Genomic DNA, 14,307 nt, shown 5'->3' with positions numbered 1-14,307 from the left:
GACAGGACAGACCTCTGTAAAGGTGGATGACAGACAGGACAGACCTCTGTAAAGGTGGATGACAGACAGGACAGACCTCTGTAAAGGTGGATGACAGACAGGACAGACCTCTGTAAAGGTGGATGACAGACAGGACAGACCTCTGTAAAGGTGGATGACAGACAGGACAGACCTCTGTAACGGTGGATGACAGACAGGACAGACCTCTGTAAAGGTGGATGAAGACGGTGGATGACAGACAGGACAGACCTCTGTAACGGTGGATGACAGACAGGACAGACCTCTGTAAAGGTGGATGACAGACAGGACAGACCTCTGTAAAGGTGGATGACAGACAGGACAGACCTCTGTAAAGGTGGATGACAGACAGGACAGACCTCTGTAACGGTGGATGACAGACAGGACAGACCTCTGTAACGGTGGATGACAGACAGGACAGACCTCTAAAGGTGGATGACAGACAGGACAGACCTCTGTAAAGGTGGATGACAGACAGGACAGACCTCTGTAAAGGTGGATGACAGACAGGACAGACCTCTGTAACGGTGGATGACAGACAGGACAGACCTCTGTAACGGTGGATGACAGACAGGACAGACCTCTGTAACGGTGGATGACAGACAGGACAGACCTCTGTAAAGGTGGATGACAGACAGGACAGACCTCTGTAAAGGTGGATGACAGACAGGACAGACCTCTGTAACGGTGGATGACAGACAGGACAGACCTCTGTAACGGTGGATGACAGACAGGACAGACCTCTGTAACGGTGGAGGACAGACCTCTGTAAAGGTGGATGACAGACAGGACAGACCTCTGTAAAGGTGGATGACAGACAGGACAGACCTCTGTAAAGGTGGATGACAGACAGGACAGACCTCTGTAAAGGTGGATGACAGACAGGACAGACCTCTGTAAAGGTGGATGACAGACAGGACAGACCTCTGTAAAGGTGGATGACAGACAGGACAGACCTCTGTAAAGGTGGATGACAGACAGGACAGACCTCTGTAAAGGTGCATGACAGACAGGACAGACCTCTGTAACGGTGGATGACAGACAGGACAGACCTCTGTAAAGGTGGATGACAGACAGGACAGACCTCTGTAACGGTGGATGACAGACAGGACAGACCTCTGTAAAGGTGGATGACAGACAGGACAGACCTCTGTAACGGTGGATGACAGACAGGACAGACCTCTGTAACGGTGGATGACAGACAGGACAGACCTCTGTAACGGTGGATGACAGACAGGACAGACCTCTGTAAAGGTGGATGACAGACAGGACAGACCTCTGTAAAGGTGGATGACAGACAGGACAGACCTCTGTAACGGTGGATGACAGACAGGACAGACCTCTGTAACGGTGGATGACAGACAGGACAGACCTCTGTAAAGGTGGATGACAGACAGGACAGACCTCTGTAAAGGTGGATGACAGACAGGACAGACCTCTGTAACGGTGGATGACAGACAGGACAGACCTCTGTAAAGGTGGATGACAGACAGGACAGACCTCTGTAAAGGTGGATGACAGACAGGACAGACCTCTGTAAAGGTGGATGACAGACAGGACAGACCTCTGTAAAGGTGGATGACAGACAGGACAGACCTCTGTAAAGGTGGATGACAGACAGGACAGACCTCTGTAAAGGTGGATGACAGACAGGACAGACCTCTGTAACGGTGGATGACAGACAGGACAGACCTCTGTAAAGGTGGATGACAGACAGGACAGACCTCTGTAAAGGTGGATGACAGACAGGACAGACCTCTGTAACGGTGGATGACAGACAGGACAGACCTCTGTAACGGTGGATGACAGACAGGACAGACCTCTGTAAAGGTGGATGACAGACAGGACAGACCTCTGTAAAGGTGGATGACAGACAGGACAGACCTCTGTAACGGTGGATGACAGACAGGACAGACCTCTGTAAAGGTGGATGACAGACAGGACAGACCTCTGTAAAGGTGGATGACAGACAGGACAGACCTCTGTAAAGGTGGATGACAGACAGGACAGACTTCTGTAAAGGTGGATGACAGACAGGACAGACCTCTGTAAAGGTGGATGACAGACAGGACAGACCTCTGTAAAGGTGGATGACAGACAGGACAGACCTCTGTAAAGGTGGATGACAGACAGGACAGACCTCTGTAAAGGTGGATGACAGACAGGACAGACCTCTGTAAAGGTGGATGACAGACAGGACAGACCTCTGTAAAGGTGGATGACAGACAGGACAGACCTCTGTAAAGGTGGATGACAGACAGGACAGACCTCTGTAAAGGTGGATGACAGACAGGACAGACCTCTGTAAAGGTGGATGACAGACAGGACAGACCTCTGTAAAGGTGGATGACAGACAGGACAGACCTCTGTAAAGGTGGATGACAGACAGGACAGACCTCTGTAAAGGTGGATGACAGACAGGACAGACCTCTGTAAAGGTGGATGACAGACAGGACAGACCTCTGATTTATTCTGCATTTACTTTACCTTCTGTTCCAGTTTTAAGGTACCCCTGTCTCAGAACGTTGTCAGGTCCCTCAGAACGTTGTCAGGTACCCCTGTCCCTCAGAACGTTGTCAGGTCCCTCAGAACGTTGTCAGGTACCCCTGTCCCTCAGAACGTTCTCAGGTCCCTCAGAACGTTGTCAGGTGCCCCTGTCCCTCAGAACGTTGTCAGGTACCCCTGTCCCTCAGAACGTTGTCAGGTACCCCTGTCCCTCAGAACGTTGTCAGGTACCCCTGTCCCTCAGAACGTTGTCAGGTACCCCTGTCCCTCAGAACGTTGTCAGGTGCCCCTGTCCCTCAGAACGTTGTCAAGTACCCCTGTCCCTCAGAACGTTGTCAGGTACCCCTGTCCCTCAGAACGTTGTCAGGTGCCCCTGTCCCTCAGAACGTTGTCAGGTGCCCCTGTCCCTCAGAACGTTGTCAGGTACCCCTGTCCCTCAGAACGTTGTCAGGTACCCCTGTCCCTCAGAACGTTGTCAGGTACCCCTGTCCCTCAGAACGTTGTCAGGTACCCCTGTCCCTCAGAACGTTGTCAGGTACCCCTGTCCCTCAGAACGTTGTCAGGTACCCCTGTCCCTCAGAACGTTGTCAGGTACCCCTGTCCCTCAGAACGTTGTCAGGTACCCCTGTCCCTCAGAACGTTGTCAGGTACCCCTGTCCCTCAGAACGTTGTCAGGTGCCCCTGTCCCTCAGAACGTTGTCAGGTCCCTCAGAACGTTGTCAGGTCCCTCAGAACGTTGTCAGGTCCCTCAGAACGTTGTCAGGTCCCTCAGAACGTTGTCAGGTACCCCTGTCCCTCAGAACGTTGTCAGGTACCCCTGTCCCTCAGAACGTTGTCAGGTACCCCTGTCCCTCAGAACGTTGTCAGGTACCCGTCCCTCAGAACGTTGTCAGGTACCCCTGTCCCTCAGAACGTTGTCAGGTACCCCTGTCCCTCAGAACGTTGTCAGGTACCCCTGTCCCTCAGAACGTTGTCAGGTACCCCTGTCCCTCAGAACGTTGTCAGGTTGTCCTGAACGTCAGAACGTTGTCAGGTTGTCCTGAACGTCAGAACGTTGTCAGGTTGTCCTGAACGTCAGAGCCTAAATTCGTGGTGTTTCAGTAGGAGTGCTGGTGGAGGTTGTAATGAAGAACAGGAGGTTTGGACTGCTTCTAGATCAGATATGCTTTCTGAACTCAGTCCCCTCAGACAGACTAGGACCTGCCCTGAACAAGGTTCTCTACCCTCAGACAGACTAGGACCTGCCCTGAACAAGGTTCTCTACCCTCAGACAGAATAGGACCTGCCCTGAACAAGGTTCTCTACCCTCAGACAGAACAGGACCTGCCCTGAACAAGGTTCTCTACCCTCAGACAGAACAGGACCTGCCCTGAACAAGGTTCTCTACCCTCAGACAGACTAGGACCTGCCCTGAACAAGGTTCTCTACCCTCAGACAGACTAGGACCTGCCCTGAACAAGGTTCTCTACCCTCAGACAGACTAGGACCTGCCCTGAACAAGGTTCTCTACCCTCAGTCCCCTCAGACAGACTAGGACCTGCCCTGAACAAGGTTCTCTACCCTCAGACAGACTAGGACCTGCCCTGAACAAGGTTCTCTACCTTCAGACAGAATAGGACCTGCCCTGAACAAGGTTCTCTACCCTCAGACAGACTAGGACCTGCCCTGAACAAGGTTCTCTACCCTCAGACAGACTAGGACCTGCCCTGAACAAGGTTCTCTACCCTCAGACAGACTAGGACCTGCCCTGAACAAGGTTCTCTACCCTCAGACAGACTAGGACCTGCCCTGAACAAGGTTCTCTACCCTCAGACAGACTAGGACCTGCCCTGAACAAGGTTCTCTACCCTCAGACAGACTAGGACCTGCCCTGAACAAGGTTCTCTACCCTCAGACAGACTAGGACCTGCCCTGAACAAGGTTCTCTACCCTCAGACAGACTAGGACCTGCCCTGAACAAGGTTCTCTACCCTCAGTCCCCTCAGACAGACTAGGACCTGCCCTGAACAAGGTTCTCTACCCTCAGACAGACTAGGACCTGCCCTGAACAAGGTTCTCTACCCTCAGACAGACTAGGACCTGCCCTGAACAAGGTTCTCTACCTTCAGACAGAATAGGACCTGCCCTGAACAAGGTTCTCTACCCTCAGACAGACTAGGACCTGCCCTGAACAAGGTTCTCTACCCTCAGACAGACTAGGACCTGCCCTGAACAAGGTTCTCTACCCTCAGACAGACTAGGACCTGCCCTGAACAAGGTTCTCTACCCTCAGACAGACTAGGACCTGCCCTGAACAAGGTTCTCTACCCTCAGACAGACTAGGACCTGCCCTGAACAAGGTTCTCTACCCTCAGACAGACTAGGACCTGCCCTGAACAAGGTTCTCTACCCTCAGACAGACTAGGACCTGCCCTGAACAAGGTTCTCTACCCTCAGACAGACTAGGACCTGCCCTGAACAAGGTTCTCTACCCTCAGACAGACTAGGACCTGCCCTGAACAAGGTTCTCTACCCTCAGACAGACTAGGACCTGCCCTGAACAAGGTTCTCTACCCTCAGACAGACTAGGACCTGCCCTGAACAAGGTTCTCTACCCTCAGTCCCCTCAGACAGAATAGGACCTGCCCTGAACAAGGTTATTTTTGTGACTGAGTGATGTCATCCACTCTGCCCTCAACAGCAGAACTCTGGACCAGACTGACCAGCGAAGTGTTGGTCGTTACGACAACGTCACTTCCAGAAGGAATTAACGACTTTTAATAGTGGATCAAAATGTAAATATTACGTTTTTATTTTCAAGAAGGAATAATATGTTGGGATGTAAATAAATAAATGAGTTTGATGGTTTGTTGTTGTTTTGAACATATGTAATATTAAAGGTTATAGTCGTCTTTAAAGAGCAGCACGATCCATGTATGAACTGACTATAACCAGACAACAACATTTTATACCCAACTGTTACTCACAATTCAGCTCAGATCAATGAGGAAATGTGTTTGGTAATGCTAACCTGCCTGTTAAATATACACTGAACAAACATGTCAATGATTTACACTCCGTTACAGTTCATTTAATGAAATAAATTCATTAGGTCGTAATCTAATGGAATTCACATGACTGGGCAGGGGCGTAGACATGGATGGGCCTGGGAGGGCTTAGGCCCACCCACTGGGGAGCCAGATCCAGCCAATCAGAATGGGCCTGGGAGTGCTTAGGCCCACCCACTCAGAATGAGTTGTCCGGACAAATGGGCTTAATTACAGACACAAATACTCCTCAACACCTCCCCCCCCCCTCTGATGTAGAGCACCTGGACTGGCGTGGTTTCACCTGCAGTTGAGGCCGGTTGGACAGTCTCCCAAATTCACTCACTAAAACGACGTTGGATGCAGCTTATGGAAAACAGCTCTGGTGGACATTCCTACAGTCGGCATGCCAATTGCATTCTCCCTCAACTCGAGACATCTGTGGCATGATAACACTGCACATTTTAGTGGGCTTTTGTCCCCAGCACAAGGTGCACCTGTGTAATCAGCTTCTTGATCTGGATTATCAAGGAGAAATGTTCCCTGAAAAGGACGTAAAACATTTCTGGGATGTTTTATTTCAGCTCCTCCCAGGAACCGACGTGTTCCGTGTCGTTGCACTTGAATCCCAGTTATTTCCTACCAGTGTTAGGTAGTATTGATCTGTTGAGTCACTCAGTGTCAAAAACACTTTGAGTGGGGCGGTTTCGCTCCTCCCTGATACTTGATTATATCTGATTAGGAACTCCCCTGACCTGGTTGTCTCTAAGTCTGAAAGGGAGACACCAGGCTCCTTCATGGAAGGCGTTTGGAGCCGGTGGGAAATGAGCCGGGTCACCAGGAGGGCACCGTTGGCCACGCCCACTACCTCAGCTCCGTTTTGAACCTGAGGAAACTGCAGTAAACACTGTTCAACGGCATGTTCATCCACCTGTACTTCCTGTCCACCCTCTGTAGAATAATCAGAAATGATCACAGCCAGTTTACCAGACCAGACTAATGGATATTCAGAAATGATCCCAGACAGTTTACCAGACCAGACTAATGGATATGATCCCAGACAGCTTACCTCCAGACCAGACTAATGGATATTCAGATATGATCCCAGACAGCTTACCTCCAGACCAGACTAATGGATATGATCCCAGACAGCTTACCTCCAGACCAGACTAATGGATATTCAGATATGATCCCAGACAGCTTACCTCCAGACCAGACTAATGGATATGATCCCAGACAGCTTACCTCCAGACCAGACTAATGGATATGATCCCAGACAGCTTACCTCCAGACCAGACTAATGGATATGATCCCAGACAGCTTACCTCCAGACCAGACTAATGGATAATCAGAAATGATCACAGCCAGCTTACCTCACCAGACCAGACTAATGGATATTCAGAAATGATCCCAGACAGCTTACCTCCAGACCAGACTAATGGATATGATCCCAGACAGCTTACCTCACCAGACCAGACTAATGGATATTCAGATATGATCCCAGACAGCTTACCTCCAGACCAGACTAATGGATATGATCCCAGACAGCTTACCTCCAGACCAGACTAATGTATATGATCACAGACCGCTTATCTCCAGACCAGACTAATGGATATGATCCCAGACTGCTTACCTCACCAGACCAGACTAATGGGTATTCAGATATGATCCCAGACCAGACTAATGGATATTCAGAAATGATCCCAGACAGCTTACCTCCAGACCAGACTAATGGATATTCAGAAATGATCCCAGACAGCTTACCACCAGACCAGACTAATGGATATTCAGAAATGATCCCAGACAGCTTACCTCCAGACCAGACTAATGGATATGATCCCAGACAGCTTACCTCACCAGACCAGACTAATGGATATTCAGATATGATCCCAGACAGCTTACCTCACCAGACCAGACTAATGGATATGATCCCAGACAGCTTACCTCCAGACCAGACTAATGGATATGATCCCAGACAGCTTACCTCCAGACCAGACTAATGGATATGATCCCAGACAGCTTACCTCACCAGACCAGACTAATGGATATTCAGAAATGATCCCAGACAGCTTACCTCCAGACCAGACTAACGGATATTCAGAAATGATCCCAGACCAGACTAATGGATATTCAGAAATGATCCCAGACAGCTTACCTCCAGACCAGACTAATGGATATTCAGAAATGATCCCAGACCAGACTAATGGATATTCAGAAATGATCCCAGACAGCTTACCTCCAGACCAGACTAATGGATATTCAGAAATGATCCCAGACCAGACTAATGGATATTCAGAAATGATCCCAGACAGCTTACCTCCAGACCAGACTAATGGATATTCAGAAATGATCCCAGACCAGACTAATGGATATTCAGAAATGATCCCAGACAGCTTACCTCCAGACCAGACTAATGGATATGATCCCAGACAGCTTACCTCCAGACCAGACTAATGGAAATGATCCCAGACAGCTTACCTCCAGACCAGACTAATGGATATTCAGAAATGATCCCAGACAGCTTACCTCCAGACCAGACTAATGGATATGATCCCAGACAGCTTACCTCACCAGACCAGACTAATGGATATGATCCCAGACAGCTTACCTCCAGACCAGACTAATGGATATTCAGAAATGATCCCAGACAGCTTACCTCCAGACCAGACTAATGGATATGATCCCAGACAGCTTACCTCCAGACCAGACTAATGGATATGATCCCAGACAGCTTACCTCACCAGACCAGACTAATGGATATGATCCCAGACAGCTTACCTCCAGACCAGACTAATGGATATGATCCCAGACAGCTTACCTCCAGACCAGACTAATGGATATGATCCCAGACAGCTTACCTCCAGACCAGACTAATGGATATGATCCCAGACAGCTTACCTCACCAGACCAGACTAATGGATATGATCCCAGACAGCTTACCTCCAGACCAGACTAATGGATATTCAGAAATGATCCCAGACAGCTTACCTCCAGACCAGACTAATGGATATGATCCCAGACAGCTTACCTCCAGACCAGACTAATGGATATGATCCCAGACAGCTTACCTCCAGACCAGACTAATGGATATGATCCCAGCCAGCTTACCTCCAGACCAGACTAATGGATATGATCCCAGACAGCTTACCTCACCAGACCAGACTAATGGATATGATCCCAGACAGCTTACCTCCAGACCAGACTAATGGATATGATCCCAGACAGCTTACCTCACCAGACCAGACTAATGGATATGATCCCAGACAGCTTACCTCACCAGACCAGACTAATGGATATGATCCCAGACAGCTTACCTCCAGACCAGACTAATGGATATGATCCCAGCCAGCTTACCTCCAGACCAGACTAATGGATATGATCCCAGACAGCTTACCTCCAGACCAGACTAATGGATATGATCCCAGACAGCTTACCTCCAGACCAGACTAATGGATATGATCCCAGACAGCTTACCTCCAGACCAGACTAATGGATATGATCCCAGACAGCTTACCTCCAGACCAGACTAATGGATATGATCCCAGACAGCTTACCTCCAGACCAGACTAATGGATATGATCCCAGACAGCTTACCTCCAGACCAGACTAATGGATATGATCCCAGACAGCTTACCTCCAGACCAGACTAATGGATATGATCCCAGACAGCTTACCTCCAGACCAGACTAATGGATATGATCCCAGACAGCTTACCTCCAGACCAGACTAATGGATATGATCCCAGACAGCTTACCTCCAGACCAGACTAATGGATATGATCCCAGACAGCTTACCTCCAGACCAGACTAATGGATATGATCCCAGACAGCTTACCTCCAGACCAGACTAATGGATATGATCCCAGACAGCTTACCTCCAGACCAGACTAATGGATATGATCCCAGACAGCTTACCTCACCAGACCAGACTAATGGATATGATCCCAGACAGCTTACCTCCAGACCAGACTAATGGATATGATCCCAGACAGCTTACCTCCAGACCAGACTAATGGATATGATCACAGACAGCTTACCTCCAGACCAGACTAATGGATATGATCACAGACAGCTTACCTCCAGACCAGACTAATGGATATGATCACAGACAGCTTACCTCCAGACCAGACTAATGGATATGATCCCAGACAGCTTACCTCCAGACCAGACTAATGGATATGATCACAGACAGCTTACCTCACCAGACCAGACTAATGTATATGATCACAGACAGCTTACCTCCAGACCAGACTAATGGATATGATCCCAGACAGCTTACCAGACCAGACTAATGGATATGATCCCAGCCAGCTTACCTCCAGACCAGACTAATGGATATGATCCCAGACAGCTTACCTCCAGACCAGACTAATGGATATGATCCCAGCCAGCTTACCTCCAGACCAGACTAATGGATATGATCCCAGACAGCTTACCTCCAGACCAGACTAATGGAAATGATCCCAGACAGCTTACCTCCAGACCAGACTAATGGAAATTCAGATATGATCCCAGCCAGCTTACCTCCAGACCAGACTAATGGATATGATCCCAGACAGCTTACCTCCAGACCAGACTAATGGATATGATCCCAGACCAGACTAATGGATATGATCCCAGACCAGACTAATGGATATGATCCCAGACCAGACTAATGGATATGATCCCAGACCAGACTAATGGATATGATCCCAGACCAGACTAATGGATATGATCCCAGACCAGACTAATGGATATGATCCCAGACCAGACTAATGGATATGATCCCAGACCAGACTAATGGATATGATCCCAGACCAGACTAATGGATATGATCCCAGACCAGACTAATGGATATGATCCCAGACAGCTTACCTCCAGACCAGACTAATGGATAATCAGAAATGATCACAGCCAGCTTACCTCACCAGACCAGACTAATGGATATTTACCAGATATATGTTCATCCTGTATTAATGAGTATCTTCATGTGTTTACTAATCCAGACACCAGGGTTCCTCCTACCAATGGGTGAGGGAGATCAATCTGGTCAGAGAATCGAGTTCCCAAACCATCTCCTACCAATGGGTGAGGGAGATCAATCTGGTCAGAGAATCGAGTTCCCAAACCATCTCCTCACCAATGGGTGAGGGAGATCAATCTGGTCAGAGAATCGAGTTCCCAAACCATCTCCTACCAATGGGTGAGGGAGATCAATCTGGTCAGAGAATCGAGTTCCCAAACCATCTCCTACCAATGGGTGAGGGAGATCAATCTGGTCAGAGAATCGAGTTCCCAAACCATCTCCTACCAATGGGTGAGGGAGATCAATCTGGTCAGAGAATCGAGTTCCCAAACCATCTCCTACCAATGGGTGAGGGAGATCAATCTGGTCAGAGAATCGAGTTCCCAAACCATCTCCTACCAATGGGTGAGGGAGATCAATCTGGTCAGAGAATCGAGTTCCCAAACCATCTCCTACCAATGGGTGAGGGAGATCAATCTGGTCAGAGAATCGAGTTCCCAAACCATCTCCTACCAATGGGTGAGGGAGATCAATCTGGTCAGAGAATCGAGTTCCCAAACCATCTCCTCACCAATGGGTGAGAGGTAGTGAGGGAGATCAATCTGGTCAGAGAATCGAGTTCCCAAACCATCTCCTACCAATGGGTGAGGGAGATCAATCTGGTCAGAGAATCGAGTTCCCAAACCATCTCCTACCAATGGGTGAGGGAGATCAATCTGGTCAGAGAATCGAGTTCCCAAACCATCTCCTACCAATGGGTGAGGGAGATCAATCTGGTCAGAGAATCGAGTTCCCAAACCATCTCCTACCAATGGGTGAGGGAGATCAATCTGGTCAGAGAATCGAGTTCCCAAACCATCTCCTACCAATGGGTGAGGGAGATCAATCTGGTCAGAGAATCGAGTTCCCAAACCATCTCCTACCAATGGGTGAGGGAGATCAATCTGGTCAGAGAATCGAGTTCCCAAACCATCTCCTACCAATGGGTGAGGGAGATCAATCTGGTCAGAGAATCGAGTTCCCAAACCATCTCCTACCAATGGGTGAGGGAGATCAATCTGGTCAGAGAATCGAGTTCCCAAACCATCTCCTACCAATGGGTGAGGGAGATCAATCTGGTCAGAGAATCGAGTTCCCAAACCATCTCCTACCAATGGGTGAGGGAGATCAATCTGGTCAGAGAATCGAGTTCCCAAACCATCTCCTACCAATGGGTGAGGGAGATCAATCTGGTCAGAGAATCGAGTTCCCAAACCATCTCCTACCAATGGGTGAGGGAGATCAATCTGGTCAGAGAATCGAGTTCCCAAACCATCTCCTCACCAATGGGTGAGGGAGATCAATCTGGTCAGAGAATCGAGTTCCCAAACCATCTCCTACCAATGGGTGAGGGAGATCAATCTGGTCAGAGAATCGAGTTCCCAAACCATCTCCTACCAATGGGTGAGGGAGATCAATCTGGTCAGAGAATCGAGTTCCCAAACCATCTCCTACCAATGGGTGAGAGGTAGTGAGGGAGATCAATCTGGTCAGAGAATCGAGTTCCCAAACCATCTCCTACCAATGGGTGAGGGAGATCAATCTGGTCAGAGAATCGAGTTCCCAAACCATCTCCTACCAATGGGTGAGGGAGATCAATCTGGTCAGAGAATCGAGTTCCCAAACCATCTCCTACCAATGGGTGAGGGAGATCAATCTGGTCAGAGAATCGAGTTCCCAAACCATCTCCTACCAATGGGTGAGGGAGATCAATCTGGTCAGAGAATCGAGTTCCCAAACCATCTCCTACCAATGGGTGAGGGAGATCAATCTGGTCAGAGAATCGAGTTCCCAAACCATCTCCTACCAATGGGTGAGGGAGATCAATCTGGTCAGAGAATCGAGTTCCCAAACCATCTCCTACCAATGGGTGAGGGAGATCAATCTGGTCAGAGAATCGAGTTCCCAAACCATCTCCTACCAATGGGTGAGGGAGATCAATCTGGTCAGAGAATCGAGTTCCCAAACCATCTCCTACCAATGGGTGAGGGAGATCAATCTGGTCAGAGAATCGAGTTCCCAAACCATCTCCTACCAATGGGTGAGAGGTAGTGAGGGAGATCAATCTGGTCAGAGAATCGAGTTCCCAAACCATCTCCTCACCAATGGGTGAGGGAGATCAATCTGGTCAGAGAATCGAGTTCCCAAACCATCTCCTACCAATGGGTGAGGGAGATCAATCTGGTCAGAGAATCGAGTTCCCAAACCATCTCCTACCAATGGGTGAGGGAGATCAATCTGGTCAGAGAATCGAGTTCCCAAACCATCTCCTCACCAATGGGTGAGGGAGATCAATCTGGTCAGAGAATCGAGTTCCCAAACCATCTCCTCACCAATGGGTGAGGGAGATCAATCTGGTCAGAGAATCGAGTTCCCAAACCATCTCCTACCAATGGGTGAGGGAGATCAATCTGGTCAGAGAATCGAGTTCCCAAACCATCTCCTACCAATGGGTGAGGGAGATCAATCTGGTCAGAGAATCGAGTTCCCAAACCATCTCCTACCAATGGGTGAGGGAGATCAATCTGGTCAGAGAATCGAGTTCCCAAACCATCTCCTACCAATGGGTGAGGGAGATCAATCTGGTCAGAGAATCGAGTTCCCAAACCATCTCCTCACCAATGGGTGAGGGAGATCAATCTGGTCAGAGAATCGAGTTCCCAAACCATCTCCTCACCAATGGGTGAGGGAGATCAATCTGGTCAGAGAATCGAGTTCCCAAACCATCTCCTCACCAATGGGTGAGGGAGATCAATCTGGTCAGAGAATCGAGTTCCCAAACCATCTCCTACCAATGGGTGAGGGAGATCAATCTGGTCAGAGAATCGAGTTCCCAAACCATCTCCTACCAATGGGTGAGGGAGATCAATCTGGTCAGAGAATCGAGTTCCCAAACCATCTCCTCACCAATGGGTGAGGGAGATCAATCTGGTCAGAGAATCGAGTTCCCAAACCATCTCCTACCAATGGGTGAGGGAGATCAATCTGGTCAGAGAATCGAGTTCCCAAACCATCTCCTACCAATGGGTGAGGGAGATCAATCTGGTCAGAGAATCGAGTTCCCAAACCATCTCCTCACCAATGGGTGAGGGAGATCAATCTGGTCAGAGAATCGAGTTCCCAAACCATCTCCTACCAATGGGTGAGGGAGATCAATCTGGTCAGAGAATCGAGTTCCCAAACCATCTCCTCACCAATGGGTGAGGGAGATCAATCTGGTCAGAGAATCGAGTTCCCAAACCATCTCCTACCAATGGGTGAGGGAGATCAATCTGGTCAGAGAATCGAGTTCCCAAACCATCTCCTCACCAATGGGTGAGGGAGATCAATCTGGTCAGAGAATCGAGTTCCCAAACCATCTCCTACCAATGGGTGAGGGAGATCAATCTGGTCAGAGAATCGAGTTCCCAAACCATCTCCTCACCAATGGGTGAGGGAGATCAATCTGGTCAGAGAATCGAGTTCCCAAACCATCTCCTCACCAATGGGTGAGGGAGATCAATCTGGTCAGAGAATCGAGTTCCCAAACCATCTCCTACCAATGGGTGAGGGAGATCAATCTGGTCAGAGAATCGAGTTCCCAAACCATCTCCTACCAATGGGTGAGGGAGATCAATCTGGTCAGAGAATCGAGTTCCCAAACCATCTCCTACCAATGGGTGAGGGAGATCAATCTGGTCAGAGAATCGAGTTCCCAAACCATCTCCTACCAATG

General features: G+C 49.1%; 1 long non-coding RNA gene across 1 annotated transcript; it reads left to right on the top strand.

Annotated features, from left to right (window-relative positions):
- The first annotated feature begins 3,703 nt into the window (after positions 1–3,703).
- Positions 3,704–5,370, top strand: LOC124020963. The gene is made up of 2 exons (XR_006836169.1): positions 3,704–5,108; positions 5,159–5,370. It is a non-coding gene; the product is annotated as an uncharacterized LOC124020963 (long non-coding RNA).
- Positions 5,371–14,307: the final 8,937 nt, after the last annotated feature.

This window comes from Oncorhynchus gorbuscha, unplaced genomic scaffold, assembly GCF_021184085.1.
Source record: "Oncorhynchus gorbuscha isolate QuinsamMale2020 ecotype Even-year unplaced genomic scaffold, OgorEven_v1.0 Un_scaffold_1008, whole genome shotgun sequence".
In the NCBI taxonomy this organism is placed as follows: Eukaryota; Metazoa; Chordata; class Actinopteri; order Salmoniformes; family Salmonidae; genus Oncorhynchus; species Oncorhynchus gorbuscha.
The sequence above is the reverse complement of the archived record's forward strand: the minus strand, read 5'-3'. Positions and strand labels throughout refer to the sequence as shown.